Here is a 17,336-nt window from a genome sequence, read left to right on the forward strand (position 1 = left end):
TCATCCTCCGGTAGCGGCCTTCAGTTCCTCCAGCTTGGGAATGGTTACCTTCAGCACACCATTCTCCAGGTGCGCCTTCACAGCATCTAAGTTCGGATCGAAGGGCAGCCGGAACTGCCGCCAGAACTTGCCGTCGGGCCTCCCCGCCCGGTGCCACTTGTCCCCCCTCTGCCTCCCTCTCCTCATCCCCTTTCCTCTTGCCGCTCATCCTCAGTACCCTTCCCTCCTCCACCTCAATCTTTATGTCCTCCTTCTTCACCCCTGCAATTCCCATACCCAAACATATCTCTCCTTCAACACTACTTTTCTATTCTTCCATTTCTTGGAGAAAAAATCATTCATCCCAATTTCAGAAGACCAAAATAAGAAGAAAAACACACATAGGGAGAGAGAGAGAGAGAGAGCTGTTGGGATTTGTCCCCATAACGCATATACAAAACCAAATGTATATATCCTAAACAGGATTATGCTCATGCTAAATCATTGAATTAAACAAAACCTTAAATTTAATCGGAAGCGTACTTGAATCCATCTGATCTGGGACACGGGAAGATCGCAGCAGAGTCTTCCAGAGTACGTGCGGCACGCTTGAGGTCTCTCAGATGGGAAAGAGAAAAACCCTAGAAACCAATGTTTCAGGCAACTATTGCACGACCCCAGGAACCACTACCATTTTATAATAAAGGACAATTACAGATTCCACCCATCAAAGAGTCCGTAAATCTATACCGGTATCTATACATTTTAAAATTACCCCATACCATCTAAAATGAGGTAATATCCCAAAATGCAATCACTTAAGCGGATATTCACGTTAAGACAGCCATAATGTCTGAAATTCCTCATAGACATATGCCGGCCCACCAAATGATCTTACAATCTCCCACTTGGGCCAAATATGTCTTTATATATTCAGACATTACACAAAACCTTAGGAGCTCATAATTGATATCTTATTAAACGTCATTTCACCAATCTCGTACATAATCATATCAACACAGAACAAAAGCGGCTTTCGCTATATCAAAATTAGCTAAACCTTCAATGATCACAAATGTTAACATAATCAATGACATAGATCTGATATGGATGTATAGCATGGGAATTACATGTAATGTGATTTTTTACAACAACATGTATATTCTCAACTGGTCCAACTTTAAAATGTTATGGAGATCAAAACACAAACACATAAAATACAGAATGGAACTAAAGAACTTTAAACTTTATTCTGCAGAAAACTGAATATGTGTTCATACATTAGAGCAAACAAAATAAAAACTCCCAATAAACCAGCACATCATCTAAGGATAACACCTCCATAGGAACAACATGTTCGTGAAAGACCTTATGTGTTAAACCCTTGGCAAGCGAATCCGCAAATCATAGAGTTTGTCCCAATATGCTCTAAGGACACCTGACCATTCTGTATCCCCTCTTTAACAGCCCAAAAAAACTTAATGTCGATGTGCTTCGAATTTGACAAATTGTGGCTGTTGTAAGAATACATGACTGCTGAATTATTGTCACACAACAACCTTAGTGGTCTTTCTATACCATACATAATGCGCAGCCTCGTGACAAAATTTTGCAATCACAAAACCTGATTGGATGCCATTATCTTGGCACCCAGCAAAGTCAGAATCTGAATGCCCAATGATCTCCCACTGGTCTGACTTTTTGTATGTGAACATAAAACCCTTTTGTTCTTTGTAAGTACTTCATTACCCTTTTGGCTGCTTTCTAATGATCCATACCAGGATCACTTAAGTATCTGCCTAACACTCCAATGATAAATGCAATCCGGATGAGTACAAACCTGAGCATACATAAGCCTTCCCACAACAAACGAATATGGAATCCTTTCCATTTCCTTATATTCGATTTCACTTTTAGGGCACTGTTTGAGATAAAACTTCTCTCCTTTAGCAATTGTAGTATCTCCTGGTTTACAATCCTTTATGCCATATCGCTGAAGTACCTTATCAATGTAGGCCTTTTGTGATAATCCGAGAATACCCCGAGAACGATCTCGAAATATTTGGATCCCCAAAACAAAAGATGCACAACCAAGATCCTTCATGTCAAACTTTGTTGACAAAAAATTTTTAGTTTCATGCAATATGCCTACATCATTACTTGCCAGCAATATAACATTGACATATAAAAACCAAAAGATAAATTTACCCACTGAACTTTTGGTATACATATTCATCAACCATATTAGCCTCGAAACCAAATGAAACTATAATTTAATGAAATTTGTAATACCATTGACTGGAAAGCTTGCTTTAGTCAATATATAGATTTTCTTAGTGACATCTCTACTTAATTTTCTTGAGGTTGTTGAGTTTGTTCTTCAATATGGAGATCGACATCATTGCCTTCTTATGAATATGTTGATGGAACAATGTCAGGAATGAATACTTGACTATTGCTTACAACATCTGTATGAGTGGACTCAGGTCCCTCTTCAAAGGCAATGTGTTTAACCTAATCACCTCCCCCAAACTCAATATCCTCAAAGAAATGGGCATTTCCCTTTTCAAACAAAGACTTACTGAATGAATTATAAAATTTATAACCTCTTAATGTTTGTTCATTCTCTCTTTATACATACAATGCAAACATTAAAGTCTACAAAATCAAAGGGACTCAAGAATTCTATTCGACATAAGCCTTTTATTCTCTTTTGAGATTTGTCCTAAGCGCCAATGCCATAACATAGCAGAATTATCTTTGGCTAATTTTCTTTTAGTACCACTAAACGTAACATGCACGGTTTCATTATATGAAGCAACCGTATCAAGCAAATAGAGGTTATTGCTACCAGACAAAGAACCAGTGATAATCAAATTTGAATGCAGAACCAACTTAAATTTATTTCCTCCAAATGAACAATAATAACCAAATTTGTCCAGTAAAGAAATAAAAAACAAATTCCGTCTAAAAGACGGTACTACATAAGTTTCTGTCAAATTCAAAAAACAACCAGTCTTTAACAATAACCTAAAAAATCTGCTATGGCTTCAATCTTTACCTTCATGTCATCGCCCTCATAGATGAATCTTTCAGCATCAATTGGCGTCTAACAATTTAGGTAGCCCTGCACAGAAACACTTATGTGAGTAGTAGCAACTGAATCTACCCACAAGTGCCTTGGTACTGAAATTAAATTAACCTCAGAACAAACCCAAAGTAAGAATCGTACCTTTCTTTTCACGCAATGCGTGATACTTAGTACAATCCTTCTTCATATGACCTTCATCCTTGCAAAAGAAGCAGTTTGATTTGCCTTCCTTATGCTTCTTTTGTTTCTTGATGGATGCGTGATCAACTGCAACTTCCTTAATAGCATTTCTTTTCTTACTTTTAAGCGTAGTAGCCAAGTGAGCACTTTCTATCATATCATGCTTCAATCTCTCATCTTCTTCTACACAATGCGAAATGATCTCATTAAGAGTCCATTTCTCCTTCTGACAGTTATAACTAACTTTAAACTGTCCAAACTGTGGTGGAAGAGAAAGAAAGACCATATGCACTATAAAGTCTTCAGGTAACCTCAGACCTAGTGCCTGTAATTTTGAAGCAAGATGAGACATTTCCATAATATGCTCTCGTATGTTCCCCTTACCTTTATACTTCAGCGTCACAAGTTTGCTCAAAAGAGTGCTTGTTTCAGCCTTTTCATTTTTAGCAAAACGTTTTTCAATCTCTTCAAGGAACGCCTTGGCACTAGCCTTTTCAGTAACAGTGCCCCGAAAATTTTCTGGGATTGATCTCTTCATGATCATTAGACACATGCGGTTTGAGCGTTCCCACCGTTCAAAGTACCGCTTATCCTCATGGGAACTTTGATCTGTTGGATGAGGTGGGCACAACTCCCTAAATGCAAGGTCAAGATCCATACAACCCAGAACAATCATGACAGTTTCTTTCAAGTCCTTAAAATTTGAACTATTTAACTCAGGAACAGTACTCAAATTTGCAGATATCATGGAAGCAGAACTCACTGTACAAAGAACAACAAAAAATATCAAACATGCTCACAATCAATACATATACAAAGATGCAATAACAAATATAAATGAATTTAAATATAATGGCCTAAATCCCATCACAAGGTACCGGTGCAACATTAATATCCTATCTTTGGATTGAAATACTAACTGCAAGTGATATTCTTGGTCAATAATGAATATAGATAATTAACCCTGTCAAACAACGAGCCTATCTTTGGATTGACTCGCTATTAACATGGAAACCTGAAAAATTATCACATATTCATTGCCCTGTATACTTAAACCTGACCAAACAACAATCCTCATTTGGGCTGATCATTGTCCGCATGGATCAAGTATACTATCATCTAATGTTTAAAACAAACAAATTCGTACAACAGAGGTCACTTTGGCGATATAAAATACAAACTTACTCATTTGAAACAACAGACATGACCAAAGATCAAATTCACATTCCAAACATTCATTTAAAGTACACACACAAATTAACAACATGCAAAACATAATGCATAAACCAAATTCTCATACAAGTATGCCCTACATTAAATTCAAAACCAAAATGATTCAATGAAATGGACCCAAAAGAGTCCAAAATTTATAAACCGGTACCATAATCGTGCTTAAGAGGGTCAAGAACTACTGAATCGGCCTTAAAATGGCCCGTATCGTTCTTAAACCACAATTAGAACACCCACATGCCTCTACATAGGACTGAACCAGTCTAAAAATTGGAGGTACCGACCAAAAAATACACCGTATCGGTTCTAAAACCCACTGAACCGGTTAAAAAAATGGCAAAAACAGGTTTAAAAACTGAATGAACCGGTCTGCAAGCCCTGAATCAGTTAAAAAACTGAATGAACCGGTCCCAAAATAGTCCAAATCGGGTTTAAAAGGTCTGAACCGGTTCTAAAACTGAATGAACCGGTCCACCAAATGTCCGAATCGGTCTCCAAAGGTATGAACCGGTTCCAAAAGGGTCCGAACCGATCTAAAAACAACTGAATCGGTCTGAAACCAAACAAACCGGTTTGACTCTTTTCAGAACCGGTTTGACAAGGATGAACCGTCTCTCAAAAGTTAAACCGCATGGATACGGGTCGGGTTCTGTCTCCAAAAACTGAACACAGCGCGCGGGCGAGCGGGCGCGCGGCAAAATGATTTTTTATTTATTTAACTTTATGGATCCGAGTCGGGTCAGGACTGACCCGACCCGGGTCCGACCCGCCTCCCGCTCGACCGACGCCGCTGCTCACCCGAAACCGCTGCTCGCCTCTGATCAGTCACCGAATTGACGGCAAACGGCGAAATTGCCTCCGGCGGGCCACCGGGGGCCTTGGGTGGGCGCCGGTGGGTGTCACGACGCCGTCCGGTGAAAGAGAGCTCGATGGCATGGCCGGAGGTGGGCGAAAGCCTTTCTACTGCCCCTGTTGCAGTTCTTTCAGAAATCGAAAAGGGAAATCGGAAGGGACGGAGGCGGGTGGGCGCCGTGCCGCCAGAACTGCTGGCCCCGGCCGTTGCCCCTCTCTGCCGTCGCCTCCCCTTTTGTGTCTTCTTCTTGTTTCGTGGCTGCGACAGAAGCCCGACGGCTTCTGTCGCCCACAACCGAGGTTCAACAGCCGGTGGGTCACACCGCCCCTTCTGGCGACAGCGACCTCGCCGGCCGTTTCCCCTCCCTTTGTCCGTTGCTTCGGTTGCGACGGAAGCCGACGGCTTCCATCGCCTACGCGATGGAGGCCGTCGCCCCCTGTCCAGTTTTTTTTTTTTTTTTGAAAACCAAAAATTGCAGTCGAAGAAAAGGAACATCAAAATGAAAAGAACGCCAAAAGATCAACGATTCAACAACGAGCATAGGCTCTGATACCAAATGTTGGGATTTCACCCAATAACGCATATACAAAACCAAACGTATATATCCTAAACAGGATCATGCTCATGCTAAATCAATGAATTAAACAAAACCTTAAACTTAAGCGGAAGCGTACCTGAATCCATCTGATCTGGTGCACGGGAAGATCGCAGCAGAGTCTTCCAGAGTACGTGCGGCGCGCTTGAGGTCTCTCTCAGATGAGGAAGAGGAAAACCCTAGAAACCAATGTTTCAGGTAACCATTGCACGACCCCAGGAACCACTACCATTTTATAATAAAGGACAATTACAGTTCCACCCATCAAAGAGTCCGTAATTCTATACCGGTATCTATACATTTTAAAATTACCCCATATCATCTAAAATGACGTAATATCCCAAAATACAATCACTTAAGCGGATATTCACGTTAAGACAACCATAATGTCTAAAATTCCTCATAGACATATGCCGGCCCACCAAATGATCTTACAAAAGTACCACTCTCCTGTTCTTCCATTCTTTGGAGTTCGAATAAAGGACATCAATTGCTAAACAACTGAAGAACTATGACCGATGAAAGTTTAAAAGGCTATAAGAAGAAGAAGAAGAAGAAGCTACGTACCAGAGATGTCTAGGCTGATGAAATGGGCAAGAGAGGTTTCCTTCCAATCGACGGGGGCAAGGGTCACGGGCGTATCCAGAGACTTGGGAAGCGTAAAGGGGGATTGCTCCAGGATCCTGAAGGGATCCACCGCTTCCGGAGGACCCATCATGTCCCATAGCCTACTATAGGGCAGCATGCCCCTCACCGACTCCGGCAAGAATGCCACCCCACAAACAACGATGCCATTACCAACAAGACAGATGTCCTCATCTTCTTCCCTTCCTCCACGTCACGACCCACCCTCTGCCTTCTGCTGGGAAGCAATGAGAAGCGCTTAAGACAGAGAGAGCACGACACTGATGCCTCTCCGAAAGCTCAATTCAGGGAGGGAGATGCCGATGGAGATGGAGATGGAGATGGTGGGGTTTTATCTCTCTAGACTCGTCCAGTTGATCTCTGTTTCCTTAGCCTCTCTAACACAAAAACCAGACACCTTTTTAAAGAAGAACGTAGAAGGAAGGAGATCGATCTAGAGCTTCAAGCGGATCGATGGGCAAGAGTCCGCACATTTCTCCCCACGACTCTGTTCTCGGAGCAACAGCCAGACTCTATACAGTCGGGACCTCGTACAAAGTGATCTGGATATCAAATTTTGGGTCCCTTTCAAGATCCCATAGTTATAGAAAAACTTTTTTTTTTTACGTTGAAAAGACTTGTTAAAACTGTTTTAAGGGTAAAAGGAAAGTCTTTAAAATTGCATCTACAACTTTGTGCCCTGGCCACAATAAAAAAAAAAGATTACCAAAAACGTAGTTAAATTTCTTATTTTTAATTTAAAAGTTCAGGTGACCGGGACCCCGGACCCCTTTGGGGAACTTTTATGTAACAAACTAAGCGGTAAAAGTAAGTTTTTGCTCCTAAAACAATAAACAGGTTGAATAGTTTAAATTTCTCATGAGAAAAAAAGATTGTCCTATCATTGTCTCTTTTTTCTTGTCTGTCTAACTAATGGACATATAATGATTGATGAAGCCAACATTGCTAACTAAAGTTGAAGTACTGAAAAAAATAAAATGGTAAGTCGGAAGGAACCCATATATGGAGAAAATGGTACTCTGGCCGGATGCACAATGTGTAGAGTTACTCGATCTCAACTCGTGTAAACTCGATTCGAGGCAAGACGAGATTGGGCTTGAGAGTACTCTTCTAAGAAGTAAACATAAAGAATAAGCAAAATAGATCGAGCTACTCGATCTCGGCTTGTCTAAACTTGATTCTGAGAATGAGCCAAGAACGGGCTCGAGTAACCTCTTCTAAGAGGTAAACAAAACAATGCAGCAAAATGGATCGAGCTGCACAGTCTCAACTTGGCTAAACTCGAAACACTTATAAGAGATAAAACATAAGTTGCAACAAAATGGATCGAGCTACTCGTTCTCAACTTTGTCTAAACTTGACTTGAGAATGAAAGGAGTTTGGGCTCAAATGAACACTGTAAAAGCGAAGAGGTAAACTGAGATGCAAAATGGATCGAGCTACTCGATCCCAACTTGTCTAAACTCGACGGAAGAACGAGCTGAGGTTGGGCTTGAGTAAACACTTGTAAGAGGTAAACATAAGGATGCGGCAAAATGGATCGAGTTAACTCAATCTCAACTTGTCTAAACTCGACCGGGAACAAGCCGAGGTTGGAGTGGATAAAACTGTTCCAAGAAGTAAGAATAAATGGTCTTACACTCTATGAATCCCAGTAAGTATTGTTGTTCAAGTAAGGTACTGTTGTTGGTGTGGTCGGTTCTTTCTCTTTTATTTCTTTAAAGGAGGTTTGCGCTCTAAGCATTTCTGTTCTTTTTTTCCTTTTTTAAACAAAGTTACAAAGCTTGGCTAAACCCAGGCGTTTAGCTCTTAGCTCGAGCTAATTAGCTGAAATGAGCTTGAGCTCTCTTAGATTGACTTAGATTAGTTCGCCTCTGGGTGAGTCATTCCAGACTTAAGTTCGAGCAGGCCCAGCTAGGTCCAAAATTGGTTTGTGAATATAGGACCCTGCAAATAAGGATGTGAATGGACTGGATTTGAATCCGACATTTGATTGAACTGCTTCGAAAAAGTGAGATGTGGGAAAAATATTAATATCCAATGGATCTATTAAAAAAAGACATTTGATTGGATTCAGATTCAATAATTATAAATAAATATCTGATCGAATAATAGACATGAAGTCAACCAATTAAATTTTCTTATATCAGATACCTTTGCATTTTTGAAGTCTGTTCATAACATATTATTATACCATTCAAATTCAGTTGTGAATTTAAAAGTTGAATGTAGATTTCAGTTATGAATTTGAAAGTTGGATTCAGATATATATGACAAACTTTTTTTTATCTGCCATTCGAATCTAGATTCGAACCCAAATATTTGAATATCCAATTACATGAATTCAATATGATAAAAAGGAATATCCAATCTGAATCCAATTCATTGCCATCCTAACCCCGCAATCAATACCATACATTCTCTCCAAAATCTATATTATTGCTCTATGGGCGTGTTGATGCTGTGTAAGCACTGAGGCCCGACTCTACCTCGGCAAATACCTTCTGGCAGCAGTTCGTTCCTATACTTTATTAGTTTGCCTTTATATTCAACATTTCGTTTCTTTTTTTTTCCCATTTCCCATTCAAACAAAATAAGAGATTGATTCGAGCAAATTAGTAAATGACGCTGTCATTATTAGCTGAGCATTTTTTAGACAATCAATTTTAAGACCATATAAAATTTGATTTTATATACGAAAACAAGTTTCTAGGCTGTCTTACGTTTCCCAAAAGAAGATCAGATACATGATGAATAGTTATCCAGCAAAAGCAAGAACCTTTTTTATTTACTCTTATGCACCAAAGTAGTTCCATTACACGAAACATTCTGCATCATATACACTACGACCGAACTAAGGACGAACAAAACGGTAGATGGGACTCTTAGGAGGCCGCAGCAGAGCAACTTCTGCTAACGGTTTCATTTCAGCTCGTTCTTGGAGGTGCTGATGTCGCCGGCAGACCGATTTTCCACTATGTCGATGACCTTAGGCTGTCTACCCTTCCCTTCCGCCAGGTTGGGGATGGTTACCTTCAAACACCATTATCCAGGTGCACCTTGACGGCATCCAAGTTCTTATTGTAGGGCAGCCCGAACTGCCGCCAGAACTTGCAGATGGGCCTCTCCCCCCAGTGCCACTTGTCGCCTTCTGCCTCCTTCTCCTCCTCCCCTTTCCTCTCCCCGCTGATCCTCAGTACCCTTCCCTCCTCTACCTCGATCTTTATGTCCTCCTTCTTCACCCCTTCCATTCCATTCCCGAACATATCTCTCCTTTAGCACTACTATTGGAGAAATCATTCTTGCCAATTCAAAAAACCAAGAGAACGAGAGAGATAGAGCTGATGAGAAGTCCACGTTTCAACAACTCGAATCCACGTTTCAGCATCACGGAAACAAATTTGTCAATAATTTCTTACCTTGTTAGTATTTGCTTTTGTTGCTATATTTTTGTCTCCTAGCCGTTGAGGGGAAACACCTTCCTTCTTGGTCTTCCTCCAGCGCTACATATACTCAATGTAATCTGTAAAGAAAAATGATGAGAAAATAGAGCAAGGTTGCGTGATGCTCTTATCATTGATGTAGGATTGAGAAATCTAAACCACGTAAATATGTGTTCATTGTCTTCTTTCTAATCTCTGTAAAGTTATCATGGTATCATAGCAATGATCTCGGGAGACCCCGGCGTGATAAGGTGCCGAGGGAGGAGCCGACATTTTACAAGTACCGCAGTTGCTGTCGTAGAAGATAAACCTGCGGAAGGATCGCTAGACAAGGCATTCTAGGCGTGACTTTCTCTGGGTCACGTTTTTTACTGGAAGCGTTTTTTAGATTTTTTGGACAATCCTGTGAAGAGATACAAAATTTAGAAGTGCCGCAAGTTTCTGAAGTTCAATGAACGCCAACGAAAGAACAAGTGATTCTCAAAGACTGAACTCTACTAGTGGATCTGCAACACAACAACATATTGTCGTGGAGACAGGTACCACCATTCTCAAAATTACAAATATTTCATTGAATGGCTTAAATTATATGTCATGGTCCAAAGCTGCTACTTTGTTCTTAAGAGGGAAATGTAAACTTGGGTTTGTTAATGGAACAAAATCTAAACCTACCATTGACGACCCGAACTATGATGAGTGGGAGTTCGGTAATCATATAGACATGTCTTGGTTATTGAATTCTATGGATGCTAAAATTGCTGAGAGTTTTTATTATTTCAAAACTGCCGAAGCAATATGGAATGCTGCCAAAGAGTTATATAGTGAAAAATATAGTACGGCGCACATGTATCAACTCTCCCATGAGATTTATGAGTTGAAGAAAGGTCATATGACCTTGGGCGACCATATTGCTACGTTTAAAGGGAAGTGGAATGAGATGGACACTCATTGCCCGCTTTCAACTGACCTTGCTCGCAATAAGAGGCAGTGAGGTCAAGAAAGAACCTTCAAACTATTGGCTGGTTTAGGTGAAGATTAAGATCAAGCAAGAAGCCAAATATTAATGACATATAATCTGTTGTCTTTGGATATGGTGTGTAACACCCTCTTACGAGAAGCAAAAAGAAGGAAGATTATGAACACTAGTGACACTATTAATACTAAAACTAGTAGTGATAACATTGAAAAAGTTGCATTCAATGCCTCGGTCAGCAAAAAACCTGAAGAAAAAATGGAGGTTCAGCCGTCGTTCAGAAATAGAGGCAAACGATTGGTTTAATCCGACGAAGGTGATGTTACTCTTTCTACTATTGCAAAGATTATTAAAAATTTGAATGGCCAAAAAGACACCAACACGGCAACTGCTGAAGTCACCGAGCCTAGAAGATCACAAGGAACCATTCAACCTCCAAGGCACTTGAAAGATATGTGACATATAAGACAATTATGCATTCTATCGAAAAATCAATGTGATGTTTAAATTTTTTTCCGAAAAACACTACGCCTTTTTGGCTACCATAAAAAGAGAATTAGAACAAAGATCTTATGAGGAGGCCAAAGATAATCCTCTTTGGATCAAAGCTATGCATGAAGAGCTTGATGCCTTAAACAAAAATCAAACATGGGAGATTACTCAATTGCCTGAAGGAAAACATGCAGTTCTCTGCAGATGAGTTTTTAAAATCAAATACAACAGTGATAGAACAGTGAAAAGATACAAGGCCAGGCTGGTCGCAAAAGGGTATACTCAAACACAAAGATTGGATTATGAGGAAACATTTGGCCCGGTAGCCAAGATGAATACAGTTTGAATATTTCTCTCGATTGCTTGCAATTATGATTGGTCACTATTTCAATTAGATGTAAAAAATGTCTTTCTACAGGGAGACTTACAAGAATAAGTATATATGAAACTACATATTGGATGGACTCAAGAAAAGTCTACATCAGTCTGCAGGCTGCGAAAACGATATATGGACTTAAACAATCTCCTCGAGCACAACACTTTAAACTGAGCATAGCTCTTGAACAGTATGGATTCTATAGGAGTAAAGTTGAACGGATTCTCAAATATTTGAAATAGTCTCCTGGTCAAGGATTGTTATATAAACGAAATGGCCATGTGAACATTAGAGCATATTCTGATGCAGATTGGGGAGGAAGCATGGATCAAAAATCCACTACTGGTTATTGTATTTATGTAGGCGATAACCTAGTATCTTGGCAAAGTATGAAACAATGAGCCACTTCTAGGTCCAGTGCAGAAGCAGAATACAGGGCGATTGCCACCACAACTAGTGAAATTACTTGGATTCATACTCAATGGGCTTAGAATTGAGTTCTCCAACACCAATGCATTGTGACAATCTAGCTGCTATTCATATTGCAGCAAATGCCATGTTCCATGAAAGGACAAAACATATAGAAATTGACTGTCACTTCATACAAGAAAAAGTTCAGAACGGCGAAATCAATACTCCCTTCACATCAAGTTGAAAACAACTTGCAGATGGATTAACCAAAGCAATATCAAGAAAAGAGTTGAATGAAGCCATTAACAAGTGGGGCTGCCATGACTTGTACGCCCCACTTGAGGGGGTGATGAGAAGTCGACGTTTCAGCATCACACATACAAATTTGTCAATAATTTCTTATCTTTTTAGTATTTGCTTTTGTTGCTATATTTTTCTCTTATAGCCATTTGTATAGCCATCGAGGCGGAAACACCTTCCTTCTTGGCCTTCCTCCAAAGTCTTCCTCCAGCGCTATGTATACTCAATGTAATCTCTAAAGAAAAATGATGAGAAAATAGAGCAAGGCTGCGTGATGCTCATATCGTGGATGTAGGATTGACAAATCTGAACCACGTAAATCTATGTTCATTGTCTTCTTTCTATTTTCTCAAAAGTTATCAAGAGCACCAATCTCCTACTCTTCCATTTTTTGGAGTTCAAATGAGGGACACCAATTGCAAAACAACAAAAGAACAAGGACCAACGAAAAAATAAATGGTGAAAAGAAGAAGAAGAAGATATGTACCAAGGACATCGAGGGTGATGAGATGGGCATGAGAGGTCTCCTTCCAATCGGTGCTGGCAAGGGTCAAGGTCGTATCCAGAGACTTGGGAATTGCAATAGGGGAATGCTCGAGGATCTTGAAGGGATCCACGGCTTCTTGAGGAATCATCATGTCCCACAGCCTACTGTAGGGAAGCAGGGTGCTCGCCGTCTGCGGCAGGAATGCCACCCCCACCACCAATGACGCGATTAACAACACCAAGAAAGATGCCCTCTTCATCTGCCCTTAACGAGACCTTAGAAATCAGAAGCACTTAAGAGACATAGCAAAAACGAGACCTCATAGTTTAACTTGTCCAATACGCGCCGAAACACGAAACTGATGCTTCCCCGGAAGCTCGGTCGAGGTATTTATTGGGGGAGATGGAAATGGTGGGGGTTCATCTGTCTAGACCAGTCCAGGAGAATCCCTGATTCCGTTGGTCTCTCTAATGGCGACCAACAGAAACCAGAAACCAGTCAGGAAGAATGTGGAAGGAAGGAGATCGATCTAGAGATTTCCAGTGTCGGTACTGGAAAGGACTCTATCCCCATTACGTGCTCTGAGTAACGGCCACACTCTAGAGAGTCCAGATCTGATTCAGAGCAATCTGGAAATCAATTTTTTGGGTATTGTTGACAAGGTCATGGCCGTTTAGTCGCATACATTTTCTAAAATTTAGAAAATTATCGAGAAATGAACATCAAATCGTATTGTATTATTTTGGTATGTCAACAAAACTTGCAAAAGTTCTTCAAAGGATTTATAAAATCAAACAATTTGGCGGTTTAGAATGTCTGGAATTTTATACTATAGAATTTCAATCAGTTGTACAATTAAATTAAAGATCCCAATCGCCTCCAGCATATGGCATTGATTTACTGCTCTCTTTTTTAACTTATATGCGATTTGCATATTTGTTTCGTCTCATCGCCACTAATAAATTCAAACATTTTGCTAGTTTAAAAACCCACTTAATTTCTTTTATTATTGACCAGAAATTCTACAATTCCAGGAGCAGTCGTAGGTGATGTTTGGGTAACCAAACGAGTGGTTAAAGAATGTTTTTTTCTTTTGGACATTAGACATGAAATTATAAGACATGTAAAGATTGTCCTATCATTATTATCTGCCTTTCTATTTTGCCATGAATAATCGATAGACGTCTGCTGAAGCCCAAAATTTGTAAAATATAGGAGAACTTGATGTCACAACGAAAATAAAACAAAAAAAATATGAAATCCATGTATCATAATAAACATAAAGGGAGAAAATATATTCAGAAAAGATTTTAATATTTTGGCTCATTAGTTTACCTTGTTTTAAAAGAAAAACCTAAATTATACCGATGAAAAAAGTATTAGAGTTGCGAAACAACTGATTTAATATCAATCATGTTTTAGTTTAAGTTATGATTCTATTATCAAAGAAAAGTAACTTAATATATGTCTCTCGTCAAATTGCTCTTAAGATCATATCTATAAGTTTAAATTATAAAAAGTTATTTTAATGACTAATTTTATAGCTCTGGTTTTTGTCTCTTACCCAAGTGGTCTGGTTTGACCAACTTTGATAATGACTAAATAACTTAATGTTCTCCACAAATTCCATTTTTCTCTCTGTCTATGATCTCCCTCTCTCTCCCTGTTCCTAAGCAAAATTAGTGCTGGGCTTTTTTTCATAAATCCAACCGTATAGATGGAAGCACAAACGTTAGCACTTATATGACTCGAGAGAGTCATGCAAGTGGGATGCATACACTAAACATTATAATAAAATTTATCTGTCTCAGCCTTTTTGGATCATAAAATCTAATTTTCACTAGAATAAATCTTGAAAGATGTTACATCTATTCCTATATTTTCATACATTTTGCATCCATTTGTATGATCGAGTTTACAAGAAAAACAGCTTAAAAGATTTTTGGCATCCATGTAAGACATATTAAATATCCTAAAGAGTAATGCTGCCATCCACTTTTAACCACAAAAAAACAAATGCTTTTAACGTGATAATTTGTGAATTGTATGATTGATCAAGTTGGCTCACAGTGTTCCTGACAATCTTCATATTTAATTTGTAGGTCCTTGTATAACTGGAGCCCATTATACTGCCTTGTATTTTTTAGAACAACAGCATATCTGTCTTTTTATTTATGCGTTTTGTTTTTTTTTGCTATTTTACTCTTATTTTTAAATATGTGTAACTTGTTATGTGTACATGGGCCAAAAACCATTGTTACGAATATCGTTCTCAGAAAAATTTCAGCGAGGGTTTTGTCGAGTCTTTTCTAGCAAATGTCAACAACTTTTTAAAAAGTTAAAAATTAAGAAAAATATGAAAACTAACAAAAAAAATAAAAATTTCTGGGGAAAGTCGCAATAAAATTTCTTATGAGATTTTTGAAATTCTCGTTATATCTGTGACATTAGTGCTCAAGCTGAACCTTCATGTCGTCATATCTTACCATCATTTTTCAGTTTTACGGGAGAACGCAAAACAAACAAAATTCGCCGGTAAATGGCGTTGTCTTGATCGGCTTGAGACGGGCACAAGCCAAGTTCAGACAACTCAAAAAAGGTCGATGAACTGGAGTTGGCTCATTTCCCATGCTTAATTGCTGCATCTGGGCGAGAGTTTGTCTGTTCACATACATCATTAATTCCTTATCACTTTCTCTGTTCCTGATGGCTGGCTGACTCTGACTGAATACTTTTCCAATACTAAGAACAGACAACAAGTGAACATTGATAATTGAGATGTTGATTGATAGATACAGCAGAAAAGGTACATTAGAAAAGTTTTGAGAATCATGTGGTGCGCCAGAGGAAATCTCAATGCTCAAGACAAAAATTTGACACCCGGAAAATTGGAAGCAGGAACAGTTGTGCTATCCCCTAGGAGATAAGTTTTTAAGGACTATCATTTAAGAATTGGATGCAGGCACAGTTGTGCATGAGTGCCAAAACTCACACCCAAAAAACTGATGAAAAATGATGGTGAGATAGTTCTCATTTACCACTAAGTTGGTGATTGTTTCGAAAATCCGACTTGTGGGCTGCTAAAACTGTAGAACTGAAAATTTTGGGAAGGATCCTCTTTATCTTTAAGTCGCTCCTTAAGTCCGTAGCAATCCCAGATTGCATAATAATGTTGTGTTGTGGACCATATATCATTGGATATATTGACGATCATAACCCATTTAGAAAAGACTGCCATTCACATTATTGAAGGTTTAATCTTTAAGCATGAGTCCTTATTCATGTAAACATAAATGACAATAAACTATTTCAAGACATGAAAGAACTTTTGTGTTTGAAAATAATAAATAAATAAATAAATATACATATATATATGAAAGCGAAATATTTGACTATGTTTTAATTTAGAACATGTGATCATTATGTAGAGTTTGAGTTATTGGGTCCGTGCAAGGAACATGCATACTCCAAAAGAAAAAAAAAGATATTTCAGAAATTCTAGAAAAAAAAAAGTCCTTTTGAGTCTTTTCACTTTTGCCGATTTCTTTTTTCTTTTTTTTTGCCCATACAAAAGAATTTTTTGCTATTCAAGCTAGAATGAACTACGACCAGTTTTGCATTCTTTTCATGCACTATGACCAGTATTGCATTATTTTGAAGCTGCTGAGCTAAGAATGGCTGAGCGTCCAAAGTAAAAGCAGTAATGTTATGGAGAACTTGTATGGACCCCAAATCCCTCTTCCCATAAGTTTCATTATCAATACATCTCATTATCTTATTGTTTGCCAAAACTGGTGGCAGGACCATAAATTTTTAGTAGAAGAACATTAACTCATGATACGCTTAACCCAGCACATGTTTGCAAACAACCAATTTATATAAATAAATAGTTTTCGTGAAAATATGTGGGCAACTTCACCCAGAAGTCCACATGTGCTTCTATCACTAGTGAAGTGGAGTACCAAAAAATTAGGCAACGACAAAAGAAAAAAGGTTGAAAAAGAAAAACATGAAAAAGGTGTATCAATTCTAGGAAAGTCTCTGATTTTAGTTTCTCACTAAGCGTTGATTGTGGGCAGAGTTGGGTGACTCATGATATTAGCAACATAGCTTGGAACTTCGTCCCCAACTTCATTCGTGACTGTAAATTTATCATGATTTTAAACCAAATATAAAACTACTTTTTCTGTAAATTTTCACACTCAGTTTCTTTTAATTCAATTGGTCCTTATCCTTGGAGATGAATTTGTGCTGGTCAACAAAACTATTGGTTCAACACAT

General features: G+C 38.8%; 2 pseudogenes; both read right to left on the bottom strand.

The window, feature by feature from the left end:
- Nucleotides 1-6,747, bottom strand: LOC116260644 (22.0 kDa class IV heat shock protein-like; annotated as a pseudogene).
- A 2,748-nt stretch (nucleotides 6,748-9,495) lies between these two features.
- LOC116260645 (22.0 kDa class IV heat shock protein-like) lies at nucleotides 9,496-13,314 on the bottom strand (annotated as a pseudogene).
- Nucleotides 13,315-17,336: the final 4,022 nt, after the last annotated feature.

The sequence above is a fragment of the Nymphaea colorata genome, chromosome 9 (assembly GCF_008831285.2).
Source record: "Nymphaea colorata isolate Beijing-Zhang1983 chromosome 9, ASM883128v2, whole genome shotgun sequence".
In the NCBI taxonomy this organism is placed as follows: domain Eukaryota; kingdom Viridiplantae; phylum Streptophyta; class Magnoliopsida; order Nymphaeales; family Nymphaeaceae; genus Nymphaea; species Nymphaea colorata.